Genomic DNA, 25,134 nt, shown 5'->3' on the forward strand with positions numbered 1-25,134 from the left:
TGCGTCCCTTATCAATGTTTAACCAACTAGAAATAGTCCAAAGTAGTATGAATAGCGTCGATACGGTAGTGCCCTATAGCGTTACGAATCAGCGTCAATGGCTAGTTGCGTTCGACCGATCGAGCGTGGGCTATAGCCTGTGCTATTGTCGTCTAGCCAGCGAAAAGCGTTTTTTGTTCTTTTTGCTGTGGGATGCTGCCGACTACAACCGTATGCCTCCGCACTAGGCCATGCCCTTTGCCGCTCGAAAACAGGCAGCAGACGCGGCCTGTGCTAGATGTAGTCGCTGCTGTCGGCGACTAGTGCCGCCGTTTCAGCTTCGCCAATGACGACGATGTCTAAGCTATAATTACGTGAGAGGAAAGCGTCGAACAGCTGCTCGAGCGCACGACAGCGAGTCATCATCATCCACCAGCGCGGCCACCGGTCCTAAGCTGAGGGGTCCCACTTTATTTGTCAAAATATGGCTAGCAGTATGCCAATAGGATCCTGTTCAGCTAAAAGGCTGTGCAGAACGTCGAGAGTGCCGTTTTCCAACCTGGATCGCTGCTCATTGCGGTTATTGCGTTTCGGTTATCATGAGCTACCGCACTGGCCTAGTGGGACACAGCTGTCGAGTGCACACTTTTGTCGTAAGGGGGCGCTGACTAATGCACCATCAAGTGATGGAAATAGCTTTCGAACAGAGCAGGACTGACACAGGCTTTTGTATCGGTAGTTTATTATATTCATACTGAAGCCGTTACATCATAAGGAGTCTAAGAGAGGGGCATAACGATGACAGCGGCGTTTTTTTTCCATTACTAACTGTAAATACGTGGTGAACATGTATGAGTTTTATTCCATTAGTATTTTGTTATTTAGTGCACGCGACAAAAGCGAGCCGGTCTCTATCTATGACCATGCGTTTGCGCATGGGCAGCAAGAAGTCGACCATTGAGGCAAATTGGCGTAGGACGTATAGTGCCTCTGTCTCGAAGCAGAACAAGCGATCTTCCAACAGGAGTCGAGCGCTGAGTATTCTAAATTTGATTACCCCGAATAAGTCGGCTACCTGAAGCCGATTGAACCAACTATTACCGATAATCACATCGTTTGAGCCTTACTTAAACGCACACCTCTATAGCACACGTCTTGCAATCGTTCGAGTAAGCCGCTTATAGACTTCCTGGGCCACGAGCCAGGGATATCCAGGTCATAGGATGTTGCAGCAGGACAAGGTGCGGACCAGATGATAAACAGGGTTGCTAACCTTGATATAGATATATCTTTAGTTAGTCATTTGCTCAAAGTAATGTCGCAATCGTTGACTAGCCATTCGCTCTGTGTCCGTATGATTTTTCTGGGGCGGATCACGCCACTCTTCCAATCTACTGCTGGCATCGTTCTTCATTGTTTTTCAAACGAATGCCGATACAGGTCGAGCCGATCGAGTGCCAGTGAACGTTAGTCGTTCGGTCACACTACTAACTAGGCATGCAACATACTAGATCGAGTGCCAGCAACGAATATATGATAAGGTTCCACGCGTCTTTGTCCTTTGGCGGCGCGAAAAGTTTTCGCTGGTTAGCCATCTCACACACAGCTCAACAGAGGGCAGCATCGATACCGTCGATTTCGACTTTGAGCCGCCCGATCATCGACTCCTACTCTCGCGCCAATTTTCGCTTCAGGGTTTCTTGACGACTACGACGACGATGATTCACTTTTAGCTGTTACAGATGGAAAGCTGAAGCAGAAGGGAACAAGAACAGCAGAGATCGAAAATTGTGGCCAGCTTGGATTCGCTCTTCTGCAGAGATTCACCTGATCGCTTTGGCTTAAGCGGTGGTGACCTGTCTAACCGGGAGCAGGTCAAAAAAAAAGGTGTTCAATTTCTTGGAATCAGTACATCCACACAGGGACACAGAGAGAGAGGGAGAGAGAGAGAGAGAGAGAGAGAGAGGTGCCAGATAAAAAAGAGGGAAGAGAAACGAGTGATATTTGACCGTCTCAGCGAAGCCTGCAGGCCATTCACCATCGACTTAGGCTGCTGACTACTTCAAACTGTTTTACCGAATGAAACTGGATCTGCATGACCCCATACGATAAACTGCTGACAGTTCTATCATAGGGGATGTAAGAGCTCTGCATTAACTGCGTTCATTCGATTCCGTCGTGATTATAAAAAAATCTTGAGTGTTTACCTGTGAGCAAGGTGTTTACCTCGGACATATTTGTACCTCTTTATGCATATGTATATTAATCGTGCATCACATACACCCTTATATATATATGATCAAACGCGCGTCGAACGATAGCAGTCCGAACGCTTTGGTTGATTCAGGTGCGTCAGTGCCGTCTTCTAGCACGTCTGATTACACGACCGTCTGTTGCTACCGATAGCGCAGCCATTGTGAACAATGAATAAATATCCTGACATGTTGTTCCGACCGTTCTCGCCTGTGTTCTTATTCCCGTTGTTATTTCCGCTGTTTGCTTTATCAATAAAATCGAATTTTTTCGATTTGAAGATCGAGTTTTCCTTTTGTCTCTGCCAACTGATAAAAATTAAGCTTCTTGATCCGACGCACTAATCGTTACAGGACGACGTTTTCAACCACCGTAAAGGGCATCAGGACAAAGACGGGCCTCGTGATCTGCTAAATGGAATAAAGACATCGAATCTGTGAATGCGAAAGTGCCAGAGAGGAAAACGCAAGGGTCGATCAGTATCTGATATCGGTTAGAGATATTGTTGTTATCGAGGTCGCGGTTGCTAATCTTACTTTGATAGCGCATTGGTCAGGATTAAAGTTTCAATGCCTAAAGCAACAGATCTCAGGTCCACTGGCAACCGACGCCTATGAGAAGGCCAGCGGTACTCACAAGGACAAGCATAATTTTGATATACAAAAAAACAACAAAATCCAAAAATAACCAGAATTAGCGCCGATTGACAGCGACGTCATCTGGGCACTTTTTGCAGTTGGCAAGAAAGGAGTTGCAGCGTCAACGTCAGTGACAGAGAGGTCGCGCGGAAAAACACATATAACAACCTACGTACAAACCGAAATATTTACGCTAAACAGCGCTAAACAGGGGTCAAATTTTGGCGCGACGCAAATATCTCTCCTCGGGCTGTCACTTTCGTTACAAATTAAGATACGATGGTCTTCCAGCTGGAAAGAGCACTCAATAACGAATTAAAATGCTGACATATTGCACTAGTACTTTTAAAGCTAATATGGTTGGCCATTTATTATTAATCAGTTTTTTAGGTATAATTTTCATATTTCGTATGAAGTACTGCTATGGCAGAATGTTAGTTTTTCCAATGTTATACCCCTCCTCCCTTAACAGTGTTAAGTCCGATTGTGACTGACTCCGTGAAAAAACATCTAGTAATTATCATGTCATTTCTCAGTTGGTCTCTTGTGTCAAATTAGGCCCACCCAGCAAGATAGGCCATAGATAGACTTATAAATGAGCACATTGTCCGCTCTGAAACGAGATGTTTGGTGGTTCACTGCGGGAGATAGTTGCTACTGCGCGAAGTCAGCGGGATGTCGCACGCTTTACCATCAGAATGACGTTCAGGATTACGTTGTACCGGTTTAGCCTTCGTTGGGAATAAGCAGTGAGAAACTATAATAATATATCACTGACACAAAGAGACGATAGAGCATTGGTCCCCGTTAGGTATCGAAGAGTACATCGTTTGAAGATAATTAGTAGAGAAAATCGTCGTTTTTTTCATAGTTGTGACAGAACTGTAATAGAAACAGTCGCAAGATGCATCTAAGAACATTTAGAGTAAACCTATGGACGAGGTTAAACCATTGTTAAACGTTTCCACCATATCATACGATATACACAAGAAACAATAAGAATTGTTGGAAGTTACCAGTGTAGTGCGTTATATGGGCATCACCATCGATTTCAGGCAGATGAACCTTTTATGCTACGATTAGAAATTATCTAATAAACTATTGAATTAGGTTGGTCCTTTGCTTTCAGGTGAGTTACCATGTATCTCCTCGTTTGGCGACATTTTCAATGGAGGATTTTTGGCGTTAAAAAACGGTGTGCAAGTGCATTAACAGGGCCGATATTTTAAGAATTGACCTTATCTTTTTTAGGACACTTCATGGAATCCTAAAAGAGTGAAAATTGCTTTGAATCAAACACTCATGCCATTACTACACGCTAACTCGAACACTCATGTACGGAGATCTAATCCATAGTCATATTGATATATGTGCCGAAATGTTGAGCGGTAACTACAGAATTCTACGGAAATAAACTTTGCAATGGGCTGCTGTGTTTTCGCTACTGTAACTTCAGCATCTTTAAATATATTTGTAAAAAAAAAAAAAATAACAGTTAAGCGACACACACCGCAGGCAGCAGTCCCATCTTCCAATGCTGTAAAACAAACGCCGCACGCTCGTAAGTGGGCACCAAAATACTCCACCAGGTCCCCCGCCGTAGAGGGGGACTTTTACTCATGAAGTGAATATGCTTCTATCACAGTACTAGTAATCATCCATTCAACCCATCAATAAAATGTCATCAGCCTGCTATCCTTATTTTAGATTTTCGCTGTGGCGATGACGATTGAGTCGTTATGATAATTTTCTTACTGCTTTTTCTCATAGTCTTCGTATTCTTCAGCGCCTCCTACCCATCGCGCCTAAAAAGCGTCTTCGTCAAGATGCTTGTTTAACGCAAACCAGCGTGCTCGTGGGTGAAAGGGACTTTTGCTATCATATGGGTATCGTACTTTTTAAATTTTCGCGCGCCTACCCACTCGGGTGCGTGTATGAGCGTTCAAATAACTGAGAAGCTATTTTTTGGGTACAATTTTTTTCGTTAATCAGTTTGAAGTAATCGTTCAACGAAGCGTCGGCCAAGACGAGCGACTAGATGAGTGCGTTTCTTCATTTCGTTGATTTTAGCGCATCACATGACGCCGATCGGATCGACCTCTTTGACCTCATCGCCTGCCAATACAGGTTCTTGGTCACGTCATCGACACGTGCGCCGTCGTACAGTATCTATGAATGTAAATATAAATCCACTACTGTGTTTGGATGTCCGCGTACGCAAAACTACGTCTTAAAGATTACGTTTTGCTCTTTGCAGCGACATTTCCCTGTAAGGAAAAAGCCAAAATTGTTTTCGGCTTGTTTTTGTCTGTATGTACATTTCACAACGGTATTTATCTTGTTCGATGTTCGCAGAGCCGTGTGGCAGTAGGCACATTATACACTAACTTACATTTATAGGACGCACACATATTGCGTCCAATCCAGCCTAATGGTAATAACTCCAATACATAAAACTATCGTTAAAATGTCATCTTTACGTTGCGGCGAGCGACAATAAGAAAGGCAGAATTATAAAAGAAACAACAACAGTTTGCCCTGGTTGTTGAACCGTCTGGGTCCGATCATTCGTTAAACGTGTTCGCCATCAGCCGTCTTGAGGTTCACTCATCAGCTGGGTGTGAGATACTCGTTTGTCCGCTATAATCTTTTTTTTTTTCTCTCTATCCCGCGCCCGTTGAATGAAGATACGGACCTTTAAATGACGGCGAAACGATCGACCGTCAAAGGTAAATCCAACGTAAGGCCACCAGCGGCAGCAAACGTACGCGCTTTGCCGTTCAGTGCTAATGCTGCTCAATAGAACATCACACTGAGCCGAGCGGTCGCGGCCGCGGCCCCGGCCGCGGCCGCCACGGTTTCGTTACAGCCAAATGGCTCGTGACCATTCCTCTGGCCAGTTTTATCTCTCTGTCTGTTTCCTTCCCTCTCACTTCGTGTAGACGCATCTGTATTCGATTATTTTTTTTGTTTTTGTACTTTTGGAATGAAGTTCTCCAACGCTGCGGTCGGCCTCGCTTCTATTTTGGCCCAAGTCAGCATCGTTTCGATTAGCATTCGTCATTTGCTTCATTTGGTTCCTTGATCCTCCAGTTTCTCCAGTCGACGCCATGACGACTACTGCGATTTGTACTGCCGAAGCGGTACCTCTGGCTGCCGAAAGATTGATCGGCTAAAACTTATATATATACACACGTATGCGTGTGTAAAGCAGGGAGTTTGTGGAAATAGCGAGGGTTGCACCACTGCTACAAAAGTCACAAACATGAGTGCCGATATCAATGCATCTCCTGGGCTCGCTTAAAGTATTCAGGAGCAGAAAAGACCGGATCTCGACTTAACCAACTGTTCTTTGTGGTACATGCTTGTCTACTGACCTCAAACACCTACATGTCGCTACCGATCCCGTATATAGGCGTTCCGAGTTGTTGGAAGTCGTTTTTATGATGTTGCATAAATACTATGAGCATAGTATCGTTGTATCAAACAACAGGGAAGACCGTTTCTGCTTGCCAGGGATGCGAAGGTGACGCAAAGAAGAAGACAGACGGAAAAGGTTTGAATCGTACTTTCGTTCGATGCAGTTTCGGCTGAATCGATCTGTCGTGTCATCCTTCAGCGATACTCATATCATTTTCTAAAGCACATACCCATCCTGTATAAAATGGCTTCAAGTTCAATTTAGACGACGAACAAACAATTCGATCAACTGATCAGTAACTGACTGTAGACTGGACGGCGTAAAGGAAGAGAATCGAGAAACAAAGAAAAAAAAAAAGCGAGACAGCAGACCGACTCCATCACGAATGAAAACGAAGGAGCATCATAGTAACTACTGATGAAGCCATCGTCAGTCGTTGCTGCCTTTGGCGTCGCACTTTGAAGCGGCCCGCCATGGCTGATCAGGCTGGCCTATAAGCCAGGCTTCGACCTCAACATTGGCTATCCGAGGTGTACGTACGTACGTGCTGCTGATACTTCTGAAAATGTGAAACCCTTCCCCGCATAGGGAGCAAGGCATCAAGAAAGGCAGCATCGGGGAGCCGGATCTTCAGTGCTCAACTCATAGCTCCTAGTCGGCGCTCTGGCGGGGGCACATCGACAATGAGCCGCTGAATAACATGGCGGCAAACTTCATCCGAACGCGTTTCTGTTGCCTTCAAATTAGGGCGGCGCGCTGTTTTTGTGTTAGGTTTCTTTAACTAGAGATCGACAATCGCAGAGAAAAATGGAACAGCAACGCAGATCATGACGGTTCGATAGGGTTTGAATTGAAAGAACAAACGGAACAGTTGCTTGAAAGGTGGATCACATACGCGCCGAGAACTAGTTGGACTGCTACGCTTGAGGATGGACAGAATCTTCACACTGAGAGGAGCCGCGCGGATTATGTACCCAATACAACAGGCCGTGTGCGTGCATACGATGCATTACTCTGTTCCCGATGTAGAATTGAGTACGTTACATCATTGATTAACGTACAGCCCGGTATTGCGTTGTTTAAATATAAATTAATGTACACAATATAGAGATTTGTGTTGAAAATCCTATAAGGCAATAAATAGAGAAAGGACTGTGTGGGATCTATATGGAAACGGCTTTGAAGACCCACTAAAAAATCGATCGTTGTTAGACAAGCCTACATTGTTGGATCTATAGTCCGGACCATGTAATGAAAAAACATCCTGACTTTTTAACGTTGGAGAAAAATGTGATATCAAACAGGTAGTGAAGACGACGCTTTTTGCCACTCACTATAAATAGTTTTAGAAGATGAAGTAGGGGCAAAATTTTGTGATATCGAAAAACTACCATTTTTTCCACGACATACATCCTTGAAGTACATAAGCAAATGAAAGGGAAAACAAGGTGCCCATAATAATATCATTATCCTCAGGACCAAAACTGACCGCAGCACTTCATTACTGCTTATCTCTGACACTGCCACGTCGCACTGAGTGGCTCATATGTATCACGCTCTAGGACAGACATTTGACTTGAAACAGTAATATGGTAGCTAATTCATTGCGGATCATTGTTTTGTGGCCGTCTGCACCTGCGAATAGAACCCGCCAAGCCGTCGTTATATCGCTTTCTGTTGCTACCGGAAAATAGACATTTACGTGCATCGTTGTGGTTACTGTCGACGTTGAGCTGCCGTCCGGTCATACGTGCAATGACGCCAACGTACCAATACAATGACCCGTATAGAGTACACAAAGTTATTTGGCCTGCGTTGCACCTTTCCGGCAACAAACAAGCGGGTTGATAATCATTAATATGTAACAACAACAACAACAACGATAACAAGAAAGGACTTGTTTGGGGCAATGAGAGCAGTAGCAGCAGCATTTGCGTTATATCGTTCGTTCAGTCTCAGTGATACAACGACCATCATTGTTCCATCATATCCGACAGGAACGAGAAGACTGTGCTACGATTGTTTCGTTCTTACTTTAATTGCAGTCGGCCACTCTTCTACTGTAGCTCGTCGGTAAACGAGGACTCACGTTTGATGCGCTATCCATCTACGGAAACAGATGTCAGAAAAATTAACAAAAGTTTGATTTGTTCTATCCTGCTATTTTGCTTTATACTACTGAGCTAGGGCTATTGGACTCATCAATCTAGAAGTTGGGCTTCTGACCCCTTTTACACTTGCCCAGAGGTACGCACAAGCGGAGTATCAGTACCTGCCGTATGGTCAAATGTATTACAACATTGCATGTGTTACTTCAGTGTGTGTCTATGTGTTTTGTGTGAGTATGTGATAATTATTGACCGGCGATGATGATAAAGAGATGGACTCCATAGATGGCCGTCTCTTGTTGCTGGGCATATTAGAACGACGGCAAAGATGATGGCGCGTGGCTAGCAGAAAATCGAAGAGGGAAGAAGGACAAGATGGGCCGAAATAACGAGCAAATCCGTTAACGTAGCAATGATGTCCGCGGCCTTTGAGCGGTTTTTAACGGTAACAGCAGCTATCTCACTGGGCTGAAAAACGGTTTTCTCGGTCGCCTTGAGCTGGCAGAAATCAGTAGATTTGAATGACACAATGTGACAGCCATCGAAATTGCAAAAATATAAATGCTTTTGAAAATAACTCGGCGGAGCTCATCACCTACATGTATTTGCATATGATTATTTCTACATCTTGACTTGATGTCGTCCTGTAAGCTGTGTCCTGAGTTATTATGTACATATATTTACTGGTTACTACATGACAAAAAGTAAATAAACGGATGATAAGCACCGTTTACAAACGAACGTTTCTACACATTGTGAAAATATATATACTGTGATGCTTTTCGTTGGTTTTGGCATATTTTACAAATAAGCAATCCTGCATGCCGCATATATAGGTAGTTTTTCAAATATATGTATAGCATACGCACTCCAATAGAAAATCTACTACGACATATTACATTAGATAAAAGTAATAATTATCTCCGCGGTGATTCAGTCGAACGAGCGACAGGGTTGGCTACCGTCGGCTCCACCTGGAAACGCCTGTCCATTTATTCGTGTTAATAGTCATTGTTATGATCGGCGTACGTAAACTCTGCCATAGATTTGTTTCCATTTACGTCAACGTAACAGCACGTGACCTCCCTCTGTTATTTTCTCGAAATTCGCTCAAAATACTGAATGTCCGATAAATGAGCTGTAGGGCGTTTTGTCGTCGACGAGTCCCTTGTGTTTCTACCAGCACCGCTTCGTTTGTGGACGCTTTCGTACGTTTACCTACACTGAATTTCGACTCTAACAGAAAAGAACGTATAACCATTTTTTCTTTGCGCTATTCGATCTCCGTTCGACTCGGTGAATATGAAGAACAGCCTTCGTTTAAGTAACAGCGAGAGATCATGAGGCTTTGGAAATAATAGATTAATTACGGGGACGGGTTGATGACTCTTTTCTTTCAAATATATAATTACTATATATAATGGAAACGAAGTAACATGCGTCTCGTTCTACGACAATTATTGACATAGACATTCGAATTTATATACTTAACTCTTCAAAATACGATCCACTCGAACATCTCCTATAGCCGTTGCTGACGACAATGGCATGGCAGCGATGACGCGTATATATATATGTATATATAGCAAGGAAGCAGCAATGAAAGCCAAGAACGAGCCCGTTAAGCCGAATCGGCGCGCTGGTAAGCGTCAGCGGGGAATCGGGCATCCATCGATCTGCCTGAGCGTCCGATCTCCCCTGGCCTTTTCTTCTATTACCCCCGAGCATCGTTTCAAACCGGCTATATATGTCTGTGATGACGACAACGCCAAAACAGCAGAAGCAACTGACGCCAACCAACCAACCAGCCAGCATCAATGTATATTGGTTGTATCGGTGGTGACGGCGGCTGGCATAGTGACGCAGCTCTACTTTGCTTCTTCGCTGCGTCGTTCTAATCTGCCTTTTCTCCGACGCTAATCTTCAGTGTTTGATGAACAGTCCGGTTCAAACAATGGAACGAATGAATCAACCAAATGGACGGCGACGGCAGCAACCCCACAGACACAACGACGATGTGATATATCCTCTATCTACGTTGATCATCGTCCATCGTAACGAATCGAGAGCCAGCGGAAGATCATGCCGCAAGAATCCCACGAATAGTTTTTCTTCATTTTCGCGCGTAAGTGTCCATTGCTCGTCCTCATTACTTAGTTTAATCTGCTCAGATTTGACCTGTTGCGGCTAGAGAGTATGTTCAGAACTGACCGGCCCTACCAGAGACCTTACAATGGTGTCTCGGCGAACGGACGAAGCCTGATCGGGGGACAGTGCGGCAGTGTGAGACGACAGCTCTGGCTAGTTTGTGCTAGCAGAGATGCTCCTACTGATTTTTAACAGTTCGCTCTCGACGTTTTTACGCAAAAAGATCCAAAGTTGAGATGATGCCAGCGAGACGTGTGGGGACTTCGATGTCAATCGCTCGAGTTGTCGTCCATTCCCTTCTCCGAACGCTGTCCTTGTCAGGTGTTTGACTGTCAAACGTTTAAAGTAAACGCGTTCGTGCGTCACCCTTTAGGCTTGTCTTGTTCTGTTTTTTGTGCTTGTAGTTCATGTTATGCGCGCTCGTTGGTCCGGTGTAAAGTCCAATTTAGTTATATAATGGGATTAGCAGATAAAATCAGCTACGTACGCACGAGCGTGCCAATATGTGTATCAATGACGGCGAACCCCCTTTTGGTAGGCAACGTAAAGGCGAAACGTGTTAGACTGAAATAAGATAACTAGGAATAATAAGTGTGGTATCGATCGTCGCGGTCGAGGGGGTTGTCGAATAAGTATCACCAAAGTATAGAAGAAATAAATCTAGAATTCGAACTTAAACAAATATTTCATGGACATATCATACAAAGTTATCGTTATATAGCCGTTAGCTATTAACGCATTTCTTTGGGGCCGCGATACTGCGCATCGATTATGCAAGACTAGAAGAATAGAAGTTGTTGCTACACATTTCAATCTTCTCCCAGCATTCGATAGCACGCGTACACCAGCAGACGATTCAATTGCGCAGAAAACAGCTTCATTAACTGTCGCCAAATAATTGCCAATAACCTGTGTGAATAAAGAAGGCCATTTTTTCTCTGATTGCCTACAACTAGAACGTTTGCTTGCCCTGATTCGCTGTGAGACCGCAGTCCAACATGCCGCTTTATCACTGGATGAAGCCAGCGTCGCTGCCACCTTCATCATTCTTAACACCGCAAGCACCAGCGGAAGGCAGCGTCAGAAGTAGCGAGTTTTCACTGCTCATTTTACAACAGTTTCGTATATATTTTGTCTTGAATATGAAAAAAAAAAAAAAAAATATATATATATATATATATAGAGAGAGAAAGAGAGAGAGAGAGAGAGAGAGAGAGAGAGATAAAATCGTTCTTGCGAAAATGATTTTCGCTATAGGCTATTCGGCCGGATAACTGGTTGCATTTTGAGCTTACCTTCTGTACATGGTCAGATCCGTATTGCTTTCGAGACTGCCAGCAGCGATTACCATTATTCCTATTGTTGCTGGTACAGTCAATATGCATATATATGTACATACGAACTTTGTTATGTTCATGTTCTAACTCGTCCGTTCTATTCTACGCCCAGTCGTTGTATCGGTTTAGGTCCTTGTATAGCGCGCTCTTTGAGCGCTGGCGTTGCGCATCACCGTCGGGTACGTTACTGGAAATTTGAAAAATGTAGGGTGTTCCTGTCTGTCGTCCCCATCTTCGTCACAATGTCTGAAATCTTGTGTCCCGTACCAGCTATGGCATAAAGCGCGATACGCTCTTTCCTCGCTGCCTCCGTTACAGCGAATTTCTAGCTATAAATCAGATGGTGGTTGGGGATGAAGTTATTTGAAGTTGGTGGCTGCAGCAGCTGTAAGCATGACCGTAGATACTAGTCGTGTCCACGGCGGCCCTCGAACCCCTGTCTCTCCATCTTGGTTTTTATCGAGCTCAATGTAATGACTACGAGAAAAGTGGGTCGGCCAGCGAAGAAGTTATCGAGTCTTGTGATGTACTAGTTGTTGAAATATTTATCCTGCGCATTCAAGCCGCCATCTTTCGTGTACAGGAGCAAGGAGTGTTTGATGGGCGTCCGAAAACGCAGCGGTACAGATACAAGTAATACCTGACAACGCTACAAGCTGTCCATCATCCCGAAGGAGACAGACGACGCGGCTGATCAGGTCAACAATGCTATCACAACGAAGTTAGCAATCACAAACATAACAACATCACCCTTAGCAATGGCAACGACGAAAGCTGATACGTTATCGAACGGTCGAGGGCGTTATGAAGGCGACAGAGTACGTAGAGCTGGATAGGATTACACGTTTTTAAGTGCGCATGTGCTTCTATTGGGCAAGGTAGCACGCGGGTTTACAATTTGATCATGTTGAAATTTTTGTCGACAGCGGCCATCCACAGTGCGGCGACTAAACGTAGCGTTTGTCGAAACTCTGTTTTCTTACGGGCGAAGGGTAGCAAATGATATAAGGAAAATGAGACAGGAAGGTGGGCTACAAGGAAATGCAATGAGGCTTTCTCTATAAAGAGGTTTATTGTTTCTTGAGTCCTGCTGGGTAACTCTGAATGGCCATCATTCGATGGGAAGAAGTATTTGTCCTATAATGTGTGACATCATATTATCATTCAACTTTAAGAAATTCTCTAATCCAATGTTAACGAACGTCAAGGCATTGTGCTGACTCGTCTAATACAGTTTGTGAGATCATTTTGGCTGTCATCTCCCATTATTATAGTTATTCCTATACCAGCCGCAGCTTTTTGCTCAAAGACAATTATAAGAAATATCGTAAAAAAAAAAAAAATATATATATATATATACAACTTAGTTACATTGTAACTTATCACTAGCGCTGTCCAGTCACACAAGGCAAAATGTATAAATATCTTTCGCTCAGAACTCGTGTTTTTTTCATTTGTCGATTTCAATCCACTCTGCTAGTGAGTGCATGTTTGTTAAATTATTAAAAAAAGTTAATTAAGTATTAAAAAAAATATGTCGTCATTATAGTCACAGTCAGATCTACTTTTGTGATGAGAATTGACGCTCATAATCGTATTTGTCTCGATTTTGTGCTGCCGTATCGTGGATCTTATCTGGATATTTCAGCAATACCATCAGAAGGGTTAGAGATGGCAACCAGGCCTTAACAGCAGATCGTGCCATATGTATATAGTTCTAGTAGAACATTATAATAGTTGTCTATGTTTTGCCAGTTAGTTTTTAGTAATGGATTGACTTGTCGCTGACGCCACTTCGCTCACCTCAAGCCAGTCATCGTCGTTGCGTCTTCATGCCCACATCCGCACACATTATATATATATATATATATATATGATAGCTAGCACGCGTATCACAGTGTGCGTGAGTCTCAGCCAAAATGCACGACCGTTGGTGCAATATATCATTCAACTCGGTAAAGGAAGGCCGGCCGTGCGTATTGCTCTCTCTCGAGCCTACTTTGCAACACTGTTCTAGTAGAAATAGTTCGGATGGCAGCAGCAAGTGAATTTGGTCCAGCAGTCATCACCGACACGGAACGTTCTTGTTGGTGGCTTTGTATTTCAATTACGGCGCGCTCATCAATCAGCGTCGTTGGTCGCGGTGCACGGGACGACTAGCGTCAATCCATTGCGTCGCATAAACTCCTCTGGCGAGCGTCGAAAAGTAGCCGAAGTAGCAATAGCAGCATTTGATTCCGACTAGTGGTGGCAAGGCTATGGAGAAGACGCCCGCTGAGGAGATCATTTAAACGGGTGAGTCTGGCTGACTCGTCCGTTTGTTAGCGTTTGGCCTATTTTCCTTGAGTGTAGCCCCTATTGTTTCTTCATAGTATTTCATTAGAGCGCCGCTAACGCAGGCCAAGCTTGGCGGTGCTCAAGTAGTTTCTGCAAAATGGAAACAGTGAACGTCAAGAATCATATGAACAGGCACGGGGCGGGACACGCAGGCAAAGTTACTATTGCCGTAATTGCAGAAGGGCAAGGACGACATTGATAGGCATTCGGGAAGTTACGCAACTCGACAAGAAATTAAAGTCACCGGTTCGAAACCGGTAGCCTTCCGTGTCCGTAGTTTCAGTGGTTTGTCCTGTCAGCTATATTCGAATAGTGATTAATTTGCACGAAGGCATCGTAAAGGCTGTCGCGCATTGGTTGGACTTATGAAGATGTTTTCATCAGGCTACGTTTGTCTGAGACAGAGTCTTCTTCGTTGTTTACTTCCTGGTTGATCATCATACGAAGATCGCCTGAACTAACTATCCACCGCAAAAGAATCAGAATAGGAGGTTATTTTAGAAACCATTCAACTCCTGTATTAAATCCCGAAACACGTAGGTGAGTTGAACGAATGACTGTGACAAGCCCGTGACTTCTGCGATGATCTGCCAGACATCACTGCGTTATGGATCGAGACGTTTTCTGCTTTTCGTCGTGCCGATGCGGTACCGGCCATCGTCGCGCCCACCAATCGTACAACGGATATGCGAACGTCTGCAGTGCTCAGCGCCGCGGAAAGGAGCCAGCAAAGTGGAGACCCTTTCCCTTCCATTCAGCGACCCCAATGAACGGATCTACGAAAAGAGGCAATTCTGAATTGTCGAGTTCTTTTAAACTTAGCTAACGACTGAACTAGCTATTTTTAAATAATAGCTAACTTGACAGCTTAGTAAGCCCAATGTAACGAAGAACTTTCTGCAAAATTACCCCATTGCTGCCCAGTTGCCATTTCTGATTAGAATAACGGAACTAAATACTGTGCCGATAGCAACAAGGCGGTAGGCAATTGAAAGAGTGCTTCGAAGTAAAGGGAATTTTCTTTAGATATTGTTGTATTATAACTATCTATATTATCATAGATAGACGTTTCATTATATATGTTGACTCGCAAAGCTAGCTATCGCTGGATACGTAAGCAGTCTATTATGCATAAATGATAGCATTCTCTAGTAAGGTCTCGTAGCTATTGTAAAGCCGTTCGGTGCCCTTTTGTAGTTGGTATCACTATTGTATGGCACCATAGAGTAATACTGCCAACCCCATTGGGCATCAACCGTTACTGTGTTCACTTGTGGGTTTACGTATATGCGGCGAAACTCTATGGGTGAACGCTATTGTGCTGCTTTGGTGAGCGCCGATCTTGGCGATGGACGGTTTAGGCCGATGAACGGTATACCATGAGAGCACTTCGGTGATGTTAGTAATGGCGTACCATCGTCACTATGGCATCAGCGATTGATCTGAAGAGAAACGAAGGGTCTCTGCTGGTCCACGCTCATCCGTCTGATTTAGCCCAAATTAGCCATATCTATGTAGACAATAACAGACGGCTCGGAGCTCTTTCTATTGAAGAAGATCAGATTAGATGAGGGTTATTGTCGACTTCTAGTGAATCACCGCGCCGCTGTATGTGGTCGAAGCATTGCGCCACTAACACCCTAAACACCTCCGCCATCTCACAATTTGGTCATCCAGTCAGGGCGTCAGAAGGGCTACCCGACGCAAAGGGAAAAGCAGCGTCTCGAGGCTAATGCAGCTAAAATACTTGGGTATTCTTTCCATCCAGTTACAATATTGCTATGGTAATCTTCGTTCTTCTTACTCCTCTTGTCGAAACTCGACCCTAACGTGCTTTATCGGAGGCGCCTTCAGGTATCTGTTGCCACGATTACAAACGTAATGACGTGATGAAGACGACGGCCTACGCCCGATAGGGGCATCATGTGTTCATTACATTCGAACATAATTATGAAAAGTTGCGTTTACGACAACTGAGAAGTCGTCAGTGTCTAGGTGCTGCCGGCAAAAGCCACTTACATCAAACTCGAGTATCTGGGGGTTCCGTGGCCGATATGGCGAAAGCGAACATCGAAAACTGTCGCTATTAATACATCAGCCTGACTCTTTCAAGTGGTGACCTAACGGCGTGGGCTCTTTTGTTGGTTTGCCACCACCCTACGTTGGCGAGACATCACTGAACACTATTATTCCACAGTCATAGCATTGGTTGCATTGAGGTAAATCTTTTTCATAACGTTACCAATAATTACCATGCTACGACTGCTGAAACTGACGATGACAATTATCTTTGCTGGAACCGCTGCTACTACTTCTCTAGCTGCTACTCGAATCGGCATCGCAAGCGCAGCGATACGAACAGATGCACATTTGAAGGGGCATAGGGCGACGTAAGTGCGATCATTGTGCCACTGGGGTGTCCCGTACTGGAAAACAAAGGGAAAAAGTGAAACGAACATTTTTGCATTAAGCCGATGCTTGGCTTAATTATAGACGATGATGATCTTACCGCACATGTGTATACCTTTTTAGGTATCGTGCGTCTCTGGCGAGAGGCCTTCCGTCAGCAGTGGTTGGCCGATCGGACAGGCCTTGCTAATGGTCTCTAGTTACTAAATTTTCGTATCGCCTGCACGAAGATGGCTACTAGACAAAATGAAAGAGCACGCCTATTCAAAACAACAACAACAATGGATACAATAGGGTCCGGAAGGTCGGAAGGTGGCAGCAGATAGCTTTAGGTGGGGTTTTTCGTTCAGCTCGATTTTCACGTATTCGTCTACGTTATTACACACATCTATCGATGAAACATCATCTAGAAACAAGACAACACTTGTCAGGAAATCATATTAGCAGGACTAGATACGTCAAAGGCGATAGTTCCTGTATCTTTTCATGCAATAAATATAGCATCATTATGGTTCACCATCTTAGTGATGCTGTTAATTGGCGTTGCAGAGAAATAGCAGAAAAAATGATGCTTCTGTTTGATTCGTGTATACACGCACATTTACATATAAATGGTGGATCTTTCTTAACGCATACTTGTCCAGATTTCGTGTTTGTTGGAGCGTGTGGCATTCAGATAGACTCTAGTTTTTAGCATGGTCAATATTTACTTATGCTCTTAGCTGTTTTATCTCAACTGTAATGAAACTACGCTTCCTACGTGTTCACGCCTAGTTAAATATCAGAATAGGTCAACCGGGGAAGAAGGCCAAGCCTTGCAAAATATTCTTCTACTGGCAGTCATTTTCGCGTCGAATTTTTATGGCTCGCACAGAAACATAGTCCGATGTAATCACTGAAAAACCAGTCTCCTTCAAGTAACGGAGATAGCATGTAACAGCAACTGCCGCCTTCCCAAGCAGAAGTGAGCAAACCGTATCATTCGACTTCGCGGTACCCTTCATGACCAAATGAACACGAGCTCGACGTCGTAAAACTTGCGGCAGAAAAAGCATAGCATGGATAAGAAGTGCAGCTTCATTTACCACATACATGGGTTGCACTATAGTAATTACACTATTGTGAAACCAGGTTAGAATACATATAGTCATGTGTTTTTAGGCATCGTTGGCGATGCGTATCATGCAAGCCGATTTGTGCAAGAGAATGGAGACGTTCTTGTTTTAGAAAATCTTTGTAAGTCTTCGCCTCAACATGAGCGGGGCGGGGGGGGGGGGGCAAATGAAATACTTCGACCTCTCCCTGCAGATGATTCTCTGTTACGTTACTTCATTGAGAATTCCGCATCTGGCCTATGTGATGCTAAGCCGCGCATTTGATTACCTCTTTCCTCAGTACAGTCGTTCCTCGGTCTCAAGCGCTCGCATATATTTTTCCAGCTGCGACAGTGGCTTTTTTTTACGACCTGTTTGGTTGCTTGCATAAGATCTGTCACACTTTGCATAACGTAACCTGATTGTACGCATTGTGTATGCGTCTATCTGAAGTGCAGAAACAGTTGTCAGTTTTGCGGACATGCAGCTTCAGTATCGGCAACAATCGGTATCTAGCTGGCAATGCGCGATCGATTTCAGTAAGGGATAAACTTCTTTTGTTCTTGCACCTATGTATATATATATATAATATCATCAGCAGCATCACCTTGAGCCATCGGCACTATGTCTTGTTTCTGACTCTATCACAGGAGTTCATGTTGTGTGAATATAGTACAGACGAAGAACGGAAAAGAATAGAAAAATGTGTTTTAATTCGCGTTACGAGGTCATCTGCCGGTCCAGGACGACGCGCTGTAGCCAGTAAGAGAAATTTTCTGTAGCTTTACCCTGCGTGCGTGGCTCGAAAACGATATGCCTTGGTATTACAGCTAATCTATTCTATATTTCGAAGCCTCAATGAGAAAAAAAGCATCCGGCCGTTAGTGGCGGGCTCGCAGAGGTAGCCAAGCATTCGTTAGGTCGTGGCGAGGCAAACAGCTTGCAACGGTTTTACCACGATGTCGTGGTTGGACTTGAGCTCGATTTCCCGTTTACGCTGCCACTTCTAGGTCTTTGCTCCTTCGCTTGCATGGCACGCGAGTTGGTCATCGAGTTTACATTACAGCGTCCCACCGGGAGGGGGACTAGCATACTAACTACATATCTGAACAGATTATAAGATAGGAATACACGATCGCACAAACGCAGACGGAAACTTTGTAACACATTACGCATCATTAACGGAAGACTACCAACCATCTTTGCGGTGTCCACGGCTTAAGTCGTAAGTCCGTCCGTTGTTACATATCTGGTGTATGGACCGATGAAAGAAATATGCTGGAGCCACTTGTTCGACGAGACTTTTGCCGGCGAGATGCTAAAAGAATTCTAGACCCAAGTAACTAGCCCAAAAACCTAACACGCACCTAAGTGTGGGATAAGTAATGTGCCACTTCAATGGAATTCTGGAAACAAAAATATCGCAGAAGTACTTTCTAAAAATAGGCTTTTTCCTTAGAAAAAAAAATTACCAATTGATTACAGTACTAGACCTACTGGATAGCTCGTATAGGTTTCCTATAGAAAATTTTGTAGCACCGAAAACTTACAACTAGAAGGTATTAGTCTTGTTAGGTATATAAAAATTGATGCGTTCAAATCAGTTATATTATAGAAAATAAAAAAAAAAAAAACATGTTTTGGCGCCTAACAGTGGAAACAATCAACCTAAGAAAAAGCATTAAGTGCCAGGTATACCGCAGTCGTTGCGTCCAAACAAAGAAACGCCGGTTGAAAATATCCTTGCAAATGAACATCTATCTCTATATATATAATTGATTAAAGTGAACGGGAGAAACGTTCCATAACTGCCTATAAGACAATAATACAACATCACCATTTCAGTACCCCCCGATGCACAAACACATCCTATCTAGATTTGCGATTGAGTTTGTTATCACCGCCAGCTTCAAAACAATCTAATGGACTAACTTCTGTGCCTTACTTTTCTGTACATCTGATCCTGTATCGAATGCCAGGACACCGCCTATCGTGATTCTCGCAAGTGTACCTTGCTCTCCTATTGTGCCTTCATACCACTATTGCACACGATGTGTGGACAAAGTCTTCTGGTCACCTTGAAAGGCTAATGGGGCGGCCGTTGCCGCGGAGGCTATTGGAAATCCCTTTGTGGAGATGAACATTGGTGGCGTAAAGTTTTCCGTGAAAGCGAAAAAGTCCATAAGCTGTGCGTTGCTTTACGGCCTGTTTTGTGTGCCCGACGCTCTAGCCATTGTGCATGTGTGTGCATGCTCGTATGTGCGTGTATCCATTAAGCTATCTTGCTCGTTGCAATTTTCTCCACAATTTCGTTGACTACTGCCATTGGTCGGGTTTGACCGGCGTGCCCATCAATTTGCGTGTCTGTGTTATCATTACCAGTCTCGAAAGCCATAGCTTTCGTTACGGCAGAAATTAAGAACGCGATCACGGGAAAGAGACGAGACACCAAGCAGTACCAATACGGAAACAAACGACAATAAAAACATCATCCAAATGGAAAATGGTTTACATGTAGCATTGTGTGTACCTCTTACGGCAGCGGCAGCAGCGCGAATGGCTAAATTTCGTAAAGAGAAATTGACGTTTTTATGGGTTGCAGTAACAACTCGTAGAGGTGTTGGCAACGATCGCATAGCCATCACCTCAACTCGTCGCGGTCGAACGACAGCACCGCACGGTGCTGTCTGCAAGAAAGCGATTGGATTCACCCTCAGCTGATCTGTCTGTCTAAACGTCTACGTATACATCTACCCTCCAGAACACGCGAGGCATGACGGATACGAGAGTTTCATTATAGAGTCGCTATTGGAACTGGTTCGTTGTCGGTGTTGACAGACGCAGATGGATCACGCAGATGACGCGCGTAAGATACCAAAAGTGACCGATACGACGCGGAAAATAGGCAAAAATCACACTTGTCTCATGATCTATTATATATGAGAGTACTATCGAACGGAGCCGTAAGCTACGTCCGTAGGCAATGTCTGATCGAGATTATGTCGGAATATTAATATCGCGCATTCAATAATACCTCTAGTACCGGCTTGGATTATCGTGCCGAGATAGGAAGCGGTCAGCCTATTTCACAATGATACAACGTCCGAATACCGTACGTAATTGTACATAGCAGGTGCTTGTAGAGAGAAACGGGAAAAGAATGATCTTTGACAAATACGCTTAACGAACGTAGTATTGATCGAAGGCTACGTGTATGATACATCCAAGAATACATCAGAGAGCATAAGGCCAATCGATTATATCGTAGAATGAATCGAACATCAATTGTTTCGTACAACATTCATCTGATGAATATATATACACAGCACATATATATACTTGCTCGCTAATCGATGCTATCAGTTCTTATTATATATAAATATATATAAGGGAACTTTGATTTGTACTAGCTAAGATAGCTGGCTGTGCATAATACATGTGTGTCGTCTAGGCGTATATCCATCTTGCCCATAAACGAGAAGGTTCGAAAGCAATAGGTCGTTGACTATGAGCTCCGTCAGGCAAACAATGTTCGTCGTGTGCTTCCCTTTCTGTATGGTGAGAAACGGCGTTCTGCTGTTCTGTATTGCCGTTTCATTGTCCAAGCAATGCGCCACCCAGGGTAAAGCTGACCTCTACCTACGGGGCCGTGTTATATTCTGAAGAGAATTTAATAAAAATCGTGTTACCTGGTAATTAATCTTTAGTGTAATTAAAACGAAACTCTATCTAGCGACGAGCAAAAGCGCGTTAGGAGTGGCAACCCGCCATCTCTCGTCTCACCATCATCCACTCATAGAAAGAAGCAGGAACAACTTAGGTACATACAGTGGACACTGATGCCACCGGTAAGAGACTCACCGCTCTCTTCGATGAAATGGCTCGTGCATGCAAAGAAGGGAAAACGATCATTTTTCACCCGTAACTTACTTCTACCTGTACCTCAATGCCCCTACCTACAAGTAATGAAGCGTAAACTATGTAGGCACAGCGGGTGATCTATAAATTTAAATAATTCTACTTATTTAGAGGTAGGAAATACGCATGCAGCCTTGTGGAATGAACAGGAACCAGATGGATGTATGAGCAAAACAACAGGGCACACAACAACAACGGAACATTTTACCCATGTAATAATTTTAATGTTCAATTAGTATTTGTATAACTGTTGGAAATGTCCTTTTGACCACATTGTGTCAACCAGCCGCTACTTTAGCTCTATTTATTACCAGTGTTTACCAGAATTTAAAACCAGTACTGACCAACCGGCGAAATGATCCGTCAGTAAAATTGGTAGTAGCAATTGCCCAATAAATATCAGTCTCGTTATTGTCTCTTTTCTAAAAAGTAAAAGCACTATTATCATTTAGATGGAAGTCGAGCTATCAGACCGCAACGAGCCAGTAGGAGTAATTAAATAATCGATGTGAGGTTTGAAGTAAGCAGTGAAGCAGAGGCTTCGACCAGCTCAGGGTAATCGACAACATTGGGGTAGCGCATCGTTTACGTATTGGGCCGCACCGTTTTCAATGTAGAATATCAGAAAAATACTAACACAGTTAGAGGTAGAATTGCATCGAGCACAATACAATAGATTATACTTGGCGGTTACTGATTCGATGAATGTGACCCATCATAATATTTTCGTGTGGGTTTCCCTTTATGTCATAGGCGAGGTGTTGTTCATTAATGGTAATTCTCGATAGTCGCCACGGCCCTCGCCAGTGCCGTTCAGCCATTGGCGAGGCACTGACCGTGTGTGAAAATGACGGCTTTTTTTTGACGGACGACGCTCCGACCGATTATCATCAGAGAAAAACGTCTTGGGAGAATCTCTCTTATTAAATACCCGCCTCACGTTCAACAACGTGAAGAAGCAGAAGTTCGGCGGCAGAGTCCGTTCCACTGTTGTAGCCGAAGGCGTAATGTCTTGGAGATTGATTGCCCCGACAGCCCGTAGCTTACTTTAAATATTCATTACTTTAAATAATAATACCATTATATATTAACAGGGGAAAAATGTAAGTAAATATCAAAGGCAAGCTTCTTTTTTTCAGCCACTTCATTTTAGTAATTAGCGTTAACTAATTTAGTATCATTGTTATAATAAACGAGTAAACTTTTGTTGCTAATAGCGCCTGCATTGTGAATCATTGAATAAATCAACTAAATTCGACGTCACTGGTTATTTTTTTACATTAATTTCTTTTATTACTATTATTTCTTCTATTGTTGTTGTTGTTGTTGTTGTTGTTGCCCTAGCTGTCACAAGATATCTGTTCTACGTTCTCGAATGGTGTTAGACGGTGTGGACATTCTATATTTTCCCTCTATTTGCTTTTCGATACGTTTAGATGTTTTCCCGATCATGTCCGGGCGTTCCACTATCACCCTTTAGTCATCGTATCCACCATATGCCAGTGTGCGTAGTAGACGACATATATAAACGATACATTTTTAAGTTAAACTACCTAAAAAACCTTTTTCCTCTCGTACGTAGCAATAACAACAGAACGAATAACTGTAGAGATTTATATCACTAATATCCAATAGATCAGTGGTTAGGTTCATTCAGACGGCAGCCTCGGTTTTCAGGTTCATGGTAATAGCGATAAGACATGCAAACACAGACATTTCCAATGGAGAATATCTATAGCAAGCAAGAAAGGATTCAGGAACGTCAGACCAAATTATGGCCGTCAGTAGCTTTTTATCAATAGTATTTTGTTGCCGAACCATTTGCCTGCGGGCGTGTCGTGATCGAAGAAGGACTCGACTGCAGATCCTTTGATTTTATCATTTTCTTCCTACTATCGCCGTAAAACATAGCAGCCGTCGCTTTTGATGATGACTTAGGTGTCGATGGGGATGGAGAACGCGAGTATATGCCACCCTGGTGGCAATAAAATAATAATAATAAGGCGTGGAATCGTCCGGCTTAATTGCGTGCAGTACAATGGCGCGGCGATCATACCTTAGGGGAATATTCATAGAAAATCACTTTGGTTGCCCAGAGGACCTCGTCAGTCGCCCCGACACGTCTGTAGAGCTCAAAGGTGCCTTAGAGAATTACCTACATGACGTGTATTTGTTTATGCATTCTATAATAGACAATAATAGGTGTTCTTCTGGTCTATAATGTTTTCTTTTGTGTATAATGTGTATAATTTTTAACAAACGCGACCCGTTCATAATGAAAACCCGTGGTGACAGTCAGTTCGATTAGTCATCGCCTCAAAACGGGCGCCTTCGCGGTAATTCTACGCTAAATTTACACGGGCTCGTTTTCGATTACTAAACCGAAATCCTCGTTAGGACCTATGCGCACATTGAGCTTTAAGCTGACGGACTTCGCCTTGAAAATGATAAAAAAAAAAAAAAAAAAAACAAGGCTTATGTATTACTTTGATAATAGTCTGCTTTTTATATTAACAGGAAAATTATAAATGCGTCATCGGGTCTCCTACGTCCACCACGGTTACCTTCTATTAATTACTGTTATTATTTTGTGGAGGGTATTGCCCTTCTAGCTCGATACCTATAACGTACAATAATGCAAAATGTCGATTGACGCTATTTGGAGTACGTTATCATGGATATCTCCGTATACGTATGTCGTAGGTATAGTTAGGTGTAGGTTATCCGTTATATAACGTTCCAACTTGAAACGGTTCTGGATGGGATTGTTCAGTTTTGGCGGACCCATTGAAAAGCAGACAGGCAAACGGTTACAAACAAGCCAATAGCAGATCTTGGATGAATATAGACCGATGATGCATGCACATAAAAAGCATGGCTCACCCATTTGAAGAGTGGCTACGAGTACAAGCGTTGTAATGACGGTACATATGTTGTGGATAAAGTCTTCATTGCTGATTGTCATTTGTCGTAAGAAGTCTTCAAACGGCCAGATCAGCGCGTATAGTTGTACCACTGGGTATAATCACAATATCACTTTACCATCACAATGCAAGCACGCTACAATAGAGATACGCCTACACATAGTCGCTCGTACAATTTCTACTTCTTATGTGTAGCATCGGTGTCCGCAATATCAACTGGGTTCTGCGTGGTACAACGAAATGCGTCCTAAACATTGCTAGCCGATGTAGTTCCGTCATGAAGTCGTGGTCAACTAAAGTAATCGAAAAGATCAGGAAGAGGAGGAGAAGAAGAAGAAGAAGAAAAAAAATCCATTTTTAATTTTTAAGATAGCAGTGAACAGATGCTCTCTAGCATTTCAACTCTCGATTATACCTAGTTGCCTAATATAAAAACGAGTATAGTATATGAACCGCTAATTGATAACTACTATGTCTTATCTGGGTAGTGTAGAAGATCCGTGAAACTCGTTAACACAATATAGCTTATATTAGATAAAGCTACGTAAACTTTAGCTGGTGTCGTACG

At 43.4% G+C, this 25,134-nt stretch overlaps 1 protein-coding gene across 1 annotated transcript in view; it reads left to right on the plus strand.

Moving 5' to 3' along the window:
* Positions 1 to 25,134, plus strand: part of LOC111254267 (transcription factor Sp9-like) — a 128,730-nt gene that overhangs the window by 13,673 nt on the left and 89,923 nt on the right. The window lies entirely within an intron of this gene.

The sequence above is a fragment of the Varroa destructor genome, unplaced genomic scaffold (assembly GCF_002443255.2).
Source record: "Varroa destructor unplaced genomic scaffold, Vdes_3.0 BEIS01000007.1, whole genome shotgun sequence".
Lineage (NCBI taxonomy): Eukaryota > Metazoa > Arthropoda > Arachnida > Mesostigmata > Varroidae > Varroa > Varroa destructor.